General features: G+C 50.5%; 1 protein-coding gene across 2 annotated transcripts in view; it reads left to right on the top strand.

Annotated features, from left to right (window-relative positions):
* Positions 1–14,597, top strand: part of LOC119391025 (CUE domain-containing protein 1) — a 166,035-nt gene that overhangs the window by 105,975 nt on the left and 45,463 nt on the right. The gene's annotated exons all lie outside the window — the stretch shown is intronic.

Here is a 14,597-nt window from a genome sequence, read left to right on the forward strand (position 1 = left end):
CGTCTGCTAGTTTCACTGGGAACCTATCCAAAAAAGGAGACTAGTCCAGAATAGCTTCTTTGACTTCAGGATCACGGAGGGCAAGCTCTGTCGCGTCCCCAAACAAGCGGCAACGTCCTTTTTCCTGCCCCAGCAAAATTGCTTAAACATCCGTTTTGTAAACAATGGAGAGCTCATTTAGCACTGCCACTTATGCAGCCACTCGTGCTTGCGGCAACAAAAACACCACACGGGTGCTGGCACAAAGCACGGCAAAGCTGCCAGTTGTACAGTGCCATCTCCCCACTCTGGCCGCTCCTCTTTGGCAACTGCTGTTCACAAGCTTTGATTTATTGCCTCATTTTTCATTTGCAGCAGCAAAACTTGTTTGTGTCTTTTATTTATTATTTGGCGGTAAGAAAAACTGTACGAGAGTAGCCCTGGGGTTGCAGAGTTCCCTCCCTCCTAAAACCGTGCTCGTAACTTAGCGTGCTTCTGTCACGGGAAGTCTTGTGTTCCCCTCACAAACGCCGTTCACCAGTGCAAGCTCTGCGGAGCACACAGTCAGGCAGGTGTGTAAGGGGGAAACATTTGGGGACCTTTTCTGGGATGCCCTTATCGAGAAAGGCACAAATACTGTTGGCTGCCCAGAGCATGCCGAGCTGAGCTGATACATGTTTCTTTGGTGACCCGCATGCACTTTTTTTGCACTACTGAAGTACAAGAAAATGACAGTGCAGTCTGAGCAGAAAGGGAACAAAAGAAAGCAAAACTTGTCTAGGCAGAATTGTGACCACGAAAGTTTCACCAAGGCAGTGTAGTTTAGTTTGTGAACACTGTTGTTAATAAAGTTCCTCTTTTTTTTTCCATTTTGAAGAGAGTAATTGCACATTTATAAGGTTAGGTTTGACCTTGGGCTAGTTGATTCTTTTCATCGTCCTCGTGTGCGCACATGGATCATACTTATACAACCACTGTGTATATCGTGTGCATCTCGATACACGAGTTGGGCAAGCCCATTTTGAATATTTCTTTAAAGTAGAATGAGCAGGGAGAATTTTTGATGGAAGAATACAAGCTAGCACTCCATAGTTCCGGATTGCGTAGTCACCGAACTTGAAGCGGGAATCCAACTCCTATGGCTCAGAAACTAAGCTACGCGGATGCCTGTCATAAAGAAAGCAGTTGTTCCGCACGGCTGTGAGTAGATATCATTCGTGCTGCAACAGATTCGCGTATTAGCATGGTAGGCGAATTCAAGTGCGCACTTGAGAGCCACTGCTATGCGAACATTCATTTAAAACGCTGTCATTTGATATTTAGCCACTGCTCAAAATCCCTGGGCGTACACGTGACTCCTTGCACAATACGGCCCGTTTCAAATAAATCACAAGCTGAAATAGCCGCAACAAAATGCTAAACAACTTCCGAGAACAGTTATTTCTCTTGCAGTATGCAGCCAGAATTGGTGAGAACCCGAGACGCTGCAGCGGAACGCTTCCCTCTAGCCATGGAGGGAAAAAAATAGGAAGGAGTGCGCCTAGCGTCCACAAGCCAACCTCCTCCGAAGCTGCTTGCTTCTCGCGCTCGTGTCACATTTCCCGCGATGCTCCTGTTTCATTTCCTTTTTTGGTAGGCTCACGAACAAAAACAGATGAGCGCGCATGCCTAGCGTCCACGAGCCAACCTCCTCGGACGCCGCTCCCCCCCCCTCATCCTCCATATGCTGGTCACAATTCCCAGCATGCTCCCGTTTCATTTTTTATAGCTGGGCTTCAAAGTTTTCACGTGACGCTCCCTCCTAGTTTTTTTTTCCTCCGTGCCTCTAGCAGATGATCGACGCTCTCTATCATAGCACAACACATAACCGCAGTGCCGCGGTGTCAAGAATTGCTACAGGCCGTCTTCTCTCCATGGGCGTGGCGGGGAGATACAGAATTGAAAAAGTATCTATAAACGATGGCTTGATGTACTGTACGAGCACATTTGTCATGGGAGCGTCCTTCGTACCGCGGCGCTCCAGACCATGCGCGGATGCGGCGAGTAGCTTGTTAGGTCAACGCGGCGATGACAAGCTTCCTGCAAGCAGAGTGCACTCCGTGTCTCCGCAGTACTCTAGCGGTCTTGCACGTGAGGGCAGAAGCGAACAGAGGCACGGCGCACCTGTGTCATCGCCGTATGCTTACAACAGCACTACGCTTCCTCTTTCTCGGCGTCTGCGCCGCAAACTTGAAAGCGGTACTGCACTGTGCGGCAGCGAACGGCACCTGTCGTCGACTAAAAGCAGGCAGTGCACCAGAATAGCACTACGCCACACGTGCGCCCACTTGTCGGTGTTAAGTCGTACTGGCGCTTTCATCTAAGGCAGCCGTCTTCCTTCATTTGTTTCTGATGCTTATCGTTAAAGGCATCGCCGCAAGCACGCAAAAATCAGATTCGTGCAAAGGTCGGTCCCTGCAGTAGCCAAAAAGGCGGAAGACCTGTTGCGGCACACTGACGTCGATGCGTAGAACGTCACGGTTACTTTTCTGGCCGACAAAAGTTATCGCGGAACGATATGCATAGGACAAGTCGGCAGAGAGTGAAGGGGGCGTGGGTGCTTGTTCGGTATTGAACAAAAACTGGACTTCCTGAGATTACGAGAAGGGGGCGCTTGCACGGGTGTGGTATAGAGAGTAACTGAAGGACGATCGAAGCGTTTATCGCTTCGGTCGTCCTTCATAACACATCCTGAAGCGTTTACCACTTCGGGATGCATTATTGCAGCTCGTGAACGTGCCGAAAGATATGCTGTTTCCTTTTCTGCGTCTTCTGCCTGATGGATACAAAGGAGCACTTCGTCTAACGTAAGCTTTAGATTGCGGCAGAGCTTATTGTCACAGAGGCCAACAGTAAAACGGTCAAAATGGGGTGGCAGTTGGGACCAGTGGCTTTCCCACCAGCCGCCGTAGGTTGCTCGCTGTCCTTGGCGTTCTTCTCGCCCAAAGGCATTTTTACTTTGATGCAGATCCCACTTCTGACACCGTGTCGAGTGTAACTGAAGGATGATGCAACATTTGGCTGGGCTGGCAACAAAGTGCCCGGCACTGTTTATTGAACCACTGTATATACATCTGGAAACACTTAGTGGTGCCCTCTGTAAGTGGCTTACTAGTGTTTATGTCAGTGTCGCCACCTAGGATTAATGTAACACAGAAATGCAAGAACACTACATCTCCTTTTCCTAGATCTACATATTCAGTCTTTTGGGTAGGACCACATGCCTCCCAGATCTGGTAACCATGTGGGGGATGCTGCCAGAGTCTGCCCTGGTACTCGTATCGTGTTGGCCAGGTGATGGTTGCTCCTGGTTGACCCTGTGCTTGGCCCTGGGCTTGGAAGTGAAACTGGGGATGACGCACTGAAATCTGGGGAAAAGGTACCAGATGGCATCGGTTTCGTTGTGTAACCCTTCTGGGAGTTTCCACGATGTGCAATCCTGGATACGGGGCTCTGCTAAGAACTTGGGCACAGCACCAGGCATCGGTTACCCGCACTTCGTCTCCTGAAGAAAGGTCCCGAAGCTCTCTTGCCCCGTGCCGACGGTTCAAGTCCCAAGTTTGCCTCTTCTTGGCAGCGGCGTCCTTTTGGTAGAAGACGTCTGGTTGTGGTATGTCTGGCGCCAGCTTGTCCTGGTCCCTGGGTATGCGTGTCCGTAACTGTGGCCCCATGAGCGGTTGGGACGGGCTGTACCCAGTGACACGTGGTGTGTCATGATATGCTAGCAGTGCCAGGAAGTGGTCGTTGTTCTTGCGGAAGAGATCCTTCACAGTCTTAACAGCCCATTCTACCACACCATTTGACTGAGGGTAACCAGGACTGCTAGGGATGTGACTAAACTCATAGTTTTGGGCAAAACTTGCAAACTCATGTGACGAGAACTGGGGGCCAATATCACTTTGAGGTGTATGCCGAATTGAGCGATGACACTCTTGATAGCTAATATCACTGCCTGGCTGAATGTGTTGCGTAGTGTGATGACCTCTGGATAGCATGATTAATAGTCCACGAGCAGTAGAAAATTGACCTTCCATGTGGAACCCACTTGTTGCCCTGGGTACTCCATTGAAGGTGTTGGCAGCAGAGGCTCGGCATCCTGAATCATGGTAGTTGCACAATGTTCACATGATTCTACCATAGACACATATGTTTGCTTATATGAGGCCACCACACTGTGTCATGCGCACGTGCCTTGATCGGTTCACACCCTGATGGCCCTCGTGAAGTGAATCCAACACGTCCCTCTGCAGAGCCTCCGGAATCGTGAGACACCCTCTTTTAAGGAGCACTCTGTTGCACACTGTCAGCTCCCCTTGGTACTTCCAATACTTCGAGCAGTTCGAAGGAACTCTGTTTTTTCAAGGCCGACCTTGTCTGTTGTATTTCACGAGGGTAATGCACTCGCCATCTATCAACTGGTGCTGACAAACCGCTTTAAGCCTGACTAGTGCACCTTCCTCGATGTTACCGACGCCTTCACTGACGTGCGACTCCACTTGGTTTTCTTCCACTGGGGATGGCCCTGCCACGGTGGTCTAGTGGTTATGGCGCTCGACTGCTGACCCGAAGGTCGCAGAATTGAATCCCAGTCGCAGCGACTGAATTTTTGATGGAGGCGGAAATGTTTGAAGTCCGTATACTTAGAGTTAGGTGCACGTTAAGAAACCCCAGGTGGTCTAAATTTCCGGAGCCCTCCACTACGGCGTCTCTCATAATCATATCGTGGTTTTGGGACGTTAAACCCCAGATATCATTATTATTCCACTGGGGACGCTGTTGTGACGGGGGCTCTTGAGAGAGTATAAGCTGTTGCCAGCAGCTTCCCCGGAACATACAATACCCTGTATTGGTACCTCATGAGTTTTAGTCGAATACTTTTGATCCTTGGTGGTAAAGCATCGATGTCCATGGAACCAAGCAAGGACGTGAGTGGTAAGTGATCAGTCTCGATGGTGAAGTGTAAGCCCCGGACATACTCATCAAGCTGCTTGACAGCCCATGCAACTGCCAAGCCCTCCTGTTCCGTCTGGCTGTATCTTTGCTCTGTTGGTGTGAGGGAAAGTGATGCATAGGCCACGGCTCTGCGCTCTCCGCTCGGCTGGTCTTGCAGCAAAACAGCGCCTAAGCCAAACGAACTGCAACCGCAGATATGATGGTCAGGTACAGTGGGTGGTAGTTAGCCATGCAGATGTTAGACGACATCAAGTCTTTAAAGTTTTGGATGGCTACCTGCTGTGCATCTTGGCAGCGCAGTGGAACGAACACTAGAGAAAGGAACACGTAGACAGGACGGGCGCCTGTCCTGTCTACGTGTTCCTTTCTCTTGTGTTTGTTCCACTACGCTGCCAAGATGCACAAGTTCCACACCCACCAACTAGCCCAAATTTCCGCTTTGAATAGGCTACCTGCTGGCCCGGTCCCCACGCCCAGTCACTTTTTTTGTTGAGCAATCCTCGAATGAGCGCCGTCACCTCTGACCTCTGGGGTAAGAGATGTCCCATGTGGTTGACCATGCCCAATAGTCTGCGGGCACCACTGATGTCGACGGGGGGTTCCATGCTCTTAACAGCGGCAAGCTTGTCTGGGTCCGGCCGAGAAACTTGAGGAAATACACCGAGGAACTTCACACTTTTGAGACTGAATTGACATTTCAACTTGTTCGGAGTCAGCCCGGCGTTTCTCAGTCGATTCGGCACTGATTGAAGCCAGCTGTCATGTTCTGCACGGTTGTGGCCAAAAACCAAAATTTCATCGATCATGTTTACGACGCCGTCTTGACCCTCAAGAATGTAGCTCATTTGGCACTTAAAGTATTCGGGGGAGGACGTTATCCTGAAAGGCAGCCTACGGTAACAATAACATCTGAACAGCATCATGAATTTTGTTAAATCTTAAATGGGTACTGACAAAAATTTTGGCCTCGCGTTTTTTTGCGGCAATGTGTTGCTGGGGGCCTGTTATAACACAATGTGTTGCTGGAGCGAACGTGGAAAAAAAATGGCGGCAATGACGTCATCATAACTTGTTGCAGCACGGTCACGTGTGGGAAGTAGGGGGTCACCAAGGGTCACCTTTGAGGGTGTCAATAGCCCAAGGGTGTCGATCACTCACGCAAACTTCAAAATTTATTTAAAATACCTTCCAAGCTATATTCGCTGTTAATATTGTCTCGTACGGCACATACGTGAAGTCGACGGACGACACAGGAACAAGAAAACATACTTTATTCGGAGCGAACTTGTGCCCCCCTCAACGAAAAACAAAGATCGCTCAATGGCTTCGCCGCAAGCGTCCCTGTTGTGGCGAGCGACCGTCTACAGAAAAGAAGAAAGAATGAATGCTGTTCACTCCCCGCAGCTCGTTTTTAAGACAGCCGCATGAGACCATTCACCGCCCACCTACCGTCTATCGCGGAATTCGATAAGACGTGCACGTCATCATTTAGGGCAGCTACCCTGAGCGAGTATGAAAAACGCAAGGAAAAAGCGACAGCCCTCATCTCGCGATAAACCGCTTAACGATACGCACATGGCACTGCCCCCCCCCCTCCCTGAAAAGACAGCATCGCCTCGATGCGAGCAAATAAGAAAGCACACAGAGAAAAATAAAGGACAGTGCAAAAAAAAATTGCAGTAAAACAATGAATACACCTTAGCGTTTGCGTACGCGCACTTCAAGTTCAGCACATAAATTCGGCACAGAATTAAATCGGTTGTCTACCGCTCGTAGAAAGGTTTCAGTCTCACGACGTGAACTACCTCAGGTCATGCACGACGCCACTGCCGCTGCAACGCTCCTTCGGGAACGATCTCATAGTTCACTTCACTGAGACGACGTAGAACCTTGTATGGGCCAAAGTAGCGTAATAAGAGCTTTTCGCTTAGGGACTATACACGCGCTATCCGCACACCCGCTCCGCACGTGGCGGGACACCTGCCGCCCGCAAACGGAGGAGGAAAAACCGGAATGACGCCAATCGTTGCACACGGGGTACCGGTTTTTCCTCCTCCGTTTGCGGGCAAAAATCCGCGAGTAGGCGTCCACAGCCACACAAGATCACCAGGAGTGTACTCTTGTTGCCGTTGTCGAAGGTTGTAGTTTTGGGCATCTAGTTCTTGCTGCCTCTTTAGCCGTATGCGGACGAGTTGGCGAGCCTCTTCGGCACGATACAAATATTGAGCTACGTCAGGATTCACGTCACTGTTGTTTACGTGCGGCAGCATGGCATCAAGCGTTGTTGTAGGTGTTCGCCCATGCACAAGACTAAACAGGCTCATTCTTGTGGTCTCTTGCAGCGCCGTGTTGTAGGCAACCGTTACATAGGGCAGCACTTGGTCCCATGTCTTGTGCTCAACGTCTACGTACATGGACAGCATGTCTGCCATTGTCTTGTTGAGCCGCTCTTTGAGGCCGTTAGTCTGTGGATGGTATGCGGTCGTTCTGCGGTGACTGGTCTGGCTATACTGCAATATCGCTTGCATAAGGTCACTGCAGAAGGCGGTTCCTCTGTCAGTAATGATCACCTCTGGAGCACCATGACGCAGAACAATGTTATTAATAAAAAATCTGGCAGCTTCTTGGGCGGTGGCTCTTGCAAGTGCTTGTGTTTCTGCGTAGCGCGTCGTATAATCTGTTGCTACTAAGATCCACTTATTTCCTGTCGATGACGTTGGGAATGGTCCAAGGAAGTCCATTCCAATCTGTTGAAATGGCCTTGTAGCAGGTGCTATTGGATGTAGGAACCCAGCTGGTTTGGTGGGGGGTGTTTTTCGACGTTGACATTGCCGACACGTTCGTAAGTAGCGAGAAACGTCTGCTGCCAGGTGAGGCCAGTAGTATTTTTCACGAATCCGTGACAGGGTCCATGTTACGCCAAGGTGCCCGGATACAGGCTAGTCATGACAGGCCCCTAGAATTTCCGACCGCAAGGAGGATGGCACGACGAGTAGGTACGCTGTGCTGGTAAATCCGAAGTCCTTCTTCACCAGAAGACCGCTGTGCAAGCAGAAAGTTGAGGCATTGCGTTTGAAAATTCATGGGATGTCTCCTCTTCGTCCTTCAAGATACTCGATGATGCCCTGTAATTCCTGGTCATTACGCTGTTCTACTGCGAAGCTTGAACTTGTTACTGCTCCAAGAAAATTCCAGTCGTCATCGCTAGACAAAGGGTGATGTATGGGGGCACGTGACAGACAGTCCGCATCGGAATGTTTTCTACCATTCTTGTGTACGATGGTCATATCAAACTCTTGTAGGCGTAAGCTCCATCTAGGGAGGCGGCCTGCTGGGTCTTTGATGTTCGTTAACCAACAAAGCGAGTGGTGATCCGTGACGATGCTGAAAGGTCTGCTGTAGATGTACGGTCGAAACTTGGATGTGGCCCACACTATTGCCAGGCATTCCTTCTTGGTTGTAGAATAGTTTACTTCTGCTTTCGATAAGGAACGGCTGGCATAAGCGATCACCCGTTCTTGGCCGTTCTCTTTTTGCACAAGGACAGCACCCAGGCCATTACAGCTGGCATCAGTGTGAATCGCGGTTTCGGCGTTATCATCGAAATGCGCAAGAACAGGTGGTTCTTTTAGGCGACGTTGCAGCTCATGAAATGCTTTTTGCTGCGATTCTTGCCATTCAAACAGGACATCATCTTTTGTAAGGCATGCGAGCGGCTCAGCAAGTTGAGAGAAGCCTTTAACAAAGCGCCTGTAGTAGGCACAAAGCCCCAAGAAACTTCGGACGCCTTTCTTGTCGCGGGGCTGCGGGAAGTGGCAAATAGCAGCAGTCTTGTCCGGGTCTGGGAGAACGCCTGCGCCACTGATAATATGGCTGAGGAATGCGAGCTCTTGGTAGGCGAATCGGCATTTTTCTCTCTTTAGTGTCAGTCCAGAAGCCCTCATAGCCCCGAGTACGGCCTCTAGTCGCCGAAGATGTTCGTCGAAGTTGGGCGCGAAAACTACAACGTCGTCCAGGTACACCAAACAAGTTTGCCATTTTAGCCCAGCCAGCACTGTATCCGTGACACGTTGGAAAGTGGCGGGTGCGGAGCAGAGGCCAAATGGCGTAACCTTGAATTGGTAAAGGCCGTCTGGTGTAATGAATGCAGTCTTCTCACGATCTCTTTCATCTACCTCGATCTGCCAGTAGCCAGTTTTTAGATCCATAGATGAAAAGTACTTTGCATGGCACAGGGGATCCCATGCGTCGTCTATTCGGGGAAGCGGGTAGACGTCCTTTGTTATTTTGTTGAGCCGGTGATAGTCTACGCAGAATCGTAGGCTACCATCTTTTTTCTGTACCAGCACGACGGGAGAAGACCATGGGCTTTTGGATGGCTCGATGATGTCATCTGTGAGCATTTCTTTTACCTGTCTGCTGATGGCATCGCGTTCTTTCATGGACACACGGTATGGAGACTGCCGTATGAGTCGTGCTGATTCGTTCTTAATGTTGTGATGTTTCGCCAGCGTTGTTTGATGGACCTTGGACAATGAAGCGAAACAATCCTGGTAGGTGACGAGGAGGGATCGAAGACGTTCTTGTTGTGCTTGTGGTAGTGAAGGATTCACATCGAACCAATTATTTGCTGCTGGAGGCTGCTGCTCTTCAAGCGTGACGACGTCAGCGATGTCTGGAACGGTCTGAAATGTTGCCACGATCGTACCTTGGTTGAGATGATGATATTCGGGCCCAAAGTTTGTAATCAGGATGTTGGCTTTTCCTCTGGAGAGATGGGTGACACCTCTGGCCACAGAAATGTCCTGACTGAGCAGCAAGCCATGTTGAGCCTCGACTATGCCTTCAAGGTCTGTAGAATTGGTGCTACCGACAAGAGCTAGGGCACCCGAAAACGGGGGGAGTGTGACCTGGTCATCGAGGATTGCAAGCGAGATGCACGTGGGAGCAGTCGGAACTTCGTCAATGGTGTTGTCGGTTGCGAGGCTAACACATTGTCCTTCTAGGTCAATGACGGCTTTGTTTGCTTGGAGGAAGTCCAGCCCGAGAATGACGTCACGAGAGCACCGATCTAATACGACAAAGGCAACCGGGTATACATGGTCTTCAACTGTCACTCTAGCTGTGCATCTTCCTTTTGGTGCCACAAGATGGCCACCAGCAATTCTAATTTGTGGACCATCCCATCTTGTGAGGACCTTCTTAAGCTTCGCTGCAAATCCTGTGCTTAGTACGGAAGAATCGGCGCCAGTGTCAACGAGTGCAGTTACGTTCAGGTTGTCTACGAGCACTTGTACATCCGAAGAATGTGGCATCATGGTGCAGGTGCGACGTTGTCTGGGGCCACGGCTTCGTCGTAAATCGGTCTTTACGCGCCTCGTCGGCGCATTGCCAACCAAACCGGTGGATGTATCTTGTGCGGCTGTTGCAGATGCGTTTAACGGATCTTCTTGTACCAGGGGAGGCTCTTCAGCAGTCCGATGGGCAGCAACCGCACCTCCATGAGTTGCTGTTTTCAGTTTCCCATACTTGGGCACGAAGACCTACCCCGTGCCGCTCCTACATAGCCGGATCGAGAAGAGCGCCGAAACGAAGGTGATGGCGACCTGTAACGCGAGTTCGGCCTGTCTTCACCTCGAGAGAGGTATTCTTCATCTTCACAAGGCCTCTGACCTTGTCGGGGCCGTGGGGCGTCGATGGGAAAACCTCGAGGGCCTAGGTCACAGTAGAAGCAGCGGCGGTACACGTGGCCGGCTTTGCCACAGTGGAAACAGAGTGGACGGTCGTCAGATGTCCTCCAGACTTCATGCTTTCTCGGGGGAGGCAGTCTGCAGCCTCTGAGATGGTTGATTACGCAGTACCGACGCGTAGGATAGGTGCGGCGCAGTCATGTTGCAAGGAAGCTCCGGGTTAGGCAAGGCCGGAGCAGCTTCAAGAATGACTTCCTGGACTTGTCTAATCACATCGTTTAGCGCTGCGACCTGTGGCTGCAATGCTGGGAACAACTTCCTAAGCTCCTCTTGCACAACCGCTCGGATGGTGTCTCGAAGACTATCCGCATTTAATGCATCGCACTCTGAGGCAGAAATTGAAGAGACTTGTGCGGGACGTCCGTACTGTCTTCTTCACACACTGAGCGTCTTTTCGATGTTTGCAGCCTCTGTAATGAAGTCCTCAACGTTGTTCGGCGGGTTTCGCATCAGCCCAGAAAAAATTTCCTCTTTTACGCCTCGGAGCAGATATCTGAGCTTTTTCTCCTCTGGCATTGTGGGATCTTCCCTGTTAAAGAGACGCTTCATCTCTTCGACAAATATTGTCACACTTTCGTTTGGGTGCTGGAGCCTCGACTAAAGTAGCACTTCAGCTCTCTCCTTCCGTACGATGCTAGTGAACGTGCGCAGGAGCCTGCTCTTGAATACATCCCACGACGTGAATGAGGACTCTTGGTTTTCATACCAAGTGTGTGCAGGCTCCTCTAGAGCGAAATATACGTGACGCAGCTTGCATTCTTCATTCCACTGGCTGTGTGTTGCCACACGCTCGAACTTCTCAATCCAGTCCCCCGGGTCGTCGCACGGCGCACCATGGAAAGTCGGAGGTTCTCGTGGCTGCTGCAGCAGAAAGGTAGCTGGTGCTGACGGCTGATTCATTGCAGCTGTTACGGTGCCCGGCTTTTCGTGGGTCTTCTCCGGCAGCAGTCCGTACTCTGGAGGCAGTCCCTTGTTTTGGCGACTTCTTCTCGGCGTTTCTTCGTCGCTGCTTGAATTCTGATCAAGGCTTGAGGAAGCAGACTGGAACATACCCAGCACCTCCACTAGGTATATCACGTACGGCACGTACGTGAAGTCGACGGACGACACAGGAACAAGAAAACGTATTTTATTCGGAGCGAACCTGTGCCCCCCTCAACGAAAAACAAAGGTCGCTCAATGGCTTCACCACAAGCGTTCCTGTTGTGGTGAGCGACTGTCTACAGAAAAGAAGAAAGAATGAATGCTGTTCACTCCCCGCAGCTCATTGTTAAGACAGTCGCATGAGACCATTCACCGCCCACCTACCGTCTATCGTGGAATTCGATAAGACGTGCACGTCGTCATCTAGGGCAGCTACCCTGAGCGAGTATGAAAAACGCAAGGAAAAGCGACAGCCCTCATTGCACGATAAACCGCTTAACGATACACACGTGGCAATATTTTGCAGATTATATGCGCATGTTCACGGGAATCGATCCTGCAGGCTATCTCAGCCGCGAAATTTTGTGTCAGTACCCCTTTGAGACACTTCCGCCAGTTTTACTTGATAGAAACTGGATGTCGCGTCAAGCTTCGAGAACACCTGAGCATTACCCGGGAGTCCCAAAACCTGGTCTACGGTGGGCATGATATGGCGCTCCCGCAACACCACCTGGTTCAACTTGGTAAGGTTGACGCAGATGCTGTATGAACTGGATGCCTTCGGTACAACAACCATACCGGCGCACCACGGTGTACGCTTTGTCACGCATCTGATCACGCCCTTCGCTTCAAGCCTGTCGAGCTCCGCCTTCATGACTCCGTGTAAAGGGATGGGCACCCGTCTTGGGACCAGCAGTGAATAGGGGACAGCATCTGGTTTTAGGCGTATAGTGTATGCTTCTTGCAGCTCGCCCAAACCACTAAACAGCTTGTCTAATGCCACCTGATTGCCTTGCGTCTTGACTACTGGATCCACAAACTTGACCCCACCCAGCTCTTGGATGGCAGGAAACCCCAGAAGTGGCACGACCTGTGACCAAAGCACGTAACGTCGTTGCGTTGCCGACTTGTTCTTCCATTGCAGAGTGGCGATAAACGTTCCCAGCATGTCTAGCGGTTGTCTCATCGGTCCTGAGAGTTCCCCTTCTGGCACCTCGAGATATTGTAGAATTCTAGAAAATGTGCTGGGGAGGACTGACCTCGGCGCCACTGTCAACTTTGAAGCATAGAGGCATTCTGTCCACTATTTACGTCCACAAACTTGGCTCGCGCTTCGAAGCTCGAACCGACAGCACCCAATTCCACAATAGAAAGTTTCTTGCTAGCCCGGCAAATCGCTTCAAAGTGGCCCTTGTTTCCACATTCTTTGCAGGTTGCTCAGCGTGCGGGACATTCTGAGCGCGGATGTAAGGACCGTCGACAAAATCCACAAGGTGAAGAAACGTGTATCCATGGGGCAACTGTGTTGCACGTGTCTTGCTGCTCTGGGCAATTCTGCATGACTTTCGCTACATCCATGTTCTGACCGACACAAAGGAGTACTTCATCTAAAGAAAGCTTTGGATTGCGGCGGAGCCTATCAGAGAACTTCGTGTCACGAAGGCCAACAATAAAATGGTCGTGGACCAGTCGCTCCTCTATATCCCATGCAGAGTAATTGCAGCGTTTCACGATATTTTCTAGCGCCGTGAAGAACGCGTCAGCTGTCTCGCCTACCCGTTGAACATGTCAGTGGAACCTTGCACTCTCGCACAGCTCGTTGGCGGGGTGTATGAAGTATTCGTCGAGCTTACCAGTGATGAAGCTGTACTTTGCATAGTCTTTGTCCCATACGTTCAATGAACACAGGATGTCCCATGACCTGGTTCCCATGCAGTACAGCAGTGTTCTGACGCGAACTTCATCGTCCACAGCATGAAGACCCATTGCAAAACTGCGGTTGTCGTACTGTTCACGCCACTTTTGCCAAGCCGCTGGGTTCTCAAAGTCAAAATGGGGTGGCGGTTGCAAGTTGGGCCCAGTGGCTTTCCCGCCAGCCGCCGCTGTCCTTGGTCCTTGGCGTTGTCCTTGGCATTCCCTCGCCCAGAGTCATTTTTACTTTGATGCAGATGCCACTTCTGACACCATGTCGAGTGTAACTGAAGGACGGTGCGATGTTCGGCTGGGCCGGCAACAATATACCCGGAACTGTTTATTGAACCACTATATATACATCTGGAACCACTTAGTGGCGCCCTCTGTTAGTGGGTTACTAGTGTTAGTGTCTGTGTCGCCATCTAGGATTAATGTAAGACAGAAATGCAAGAACTCTACAGGGCGTCTTATCTGTATTTTGTGGTGGTTAAATCGAGATTTAACCATGCCATCTTCTGCTGCAGTAGGAGCTGTTTCGAATAAAGCAAATGACATACATATGGACGCACCTACTTGTTTTTCTGCTAATTGTGACCACCGGCCACTGGATAAAACTTAGTGCTCAGCACAGGACACGCCAGAATGCATGGGAGTCTTGATGACTCTTTTAAAACCCTCTGACAAGATTGCATGTGCAGCACAAGTAGTTGAGTTAATTCATCAACATACATAAGCACCAGCAGTAAAGCGTTGCACCCTAGCAATAATGTATGTTGCGACACGTCTTACCCTCTGATCAGATTCCACTGATGATTGCACTTTGAGCGCTACTTCTTTTCCAGGGTGCAAGTTTGCCCAATAGCCCCACCACGGTGGTCTAGTGGTTATGGCGCTCGACTGCTGACCCGAAGGTCGCGGCATCGAATCCTGGCCGCAGCGGCTGCATTTTCGATGGAGGCAAAAATGTTTGAGGCCCTTGTACTTAGATTTAGGTGCACGTTAAAGAACCCCAGGTGGTCGAAATTTCTGGAGCCCTCC

This window comes from Rhipicephalus sanguineus, chromosome 4, assembly GCF_013339695.2.
Source record: "Rhipicephalus sanguineus isolate Rsan-2018 chromosome 4, BIME_Rsan_1.4, whole genome shotgun sequence".
Taxonomy (NCBI): domain Eukaryota; kingdom Metazoa; phylum Arthropoda; class Arachnida; order Ixodida; family Ixodidae; genus Rhipicephalus; species Rhipicephalus sanguineus.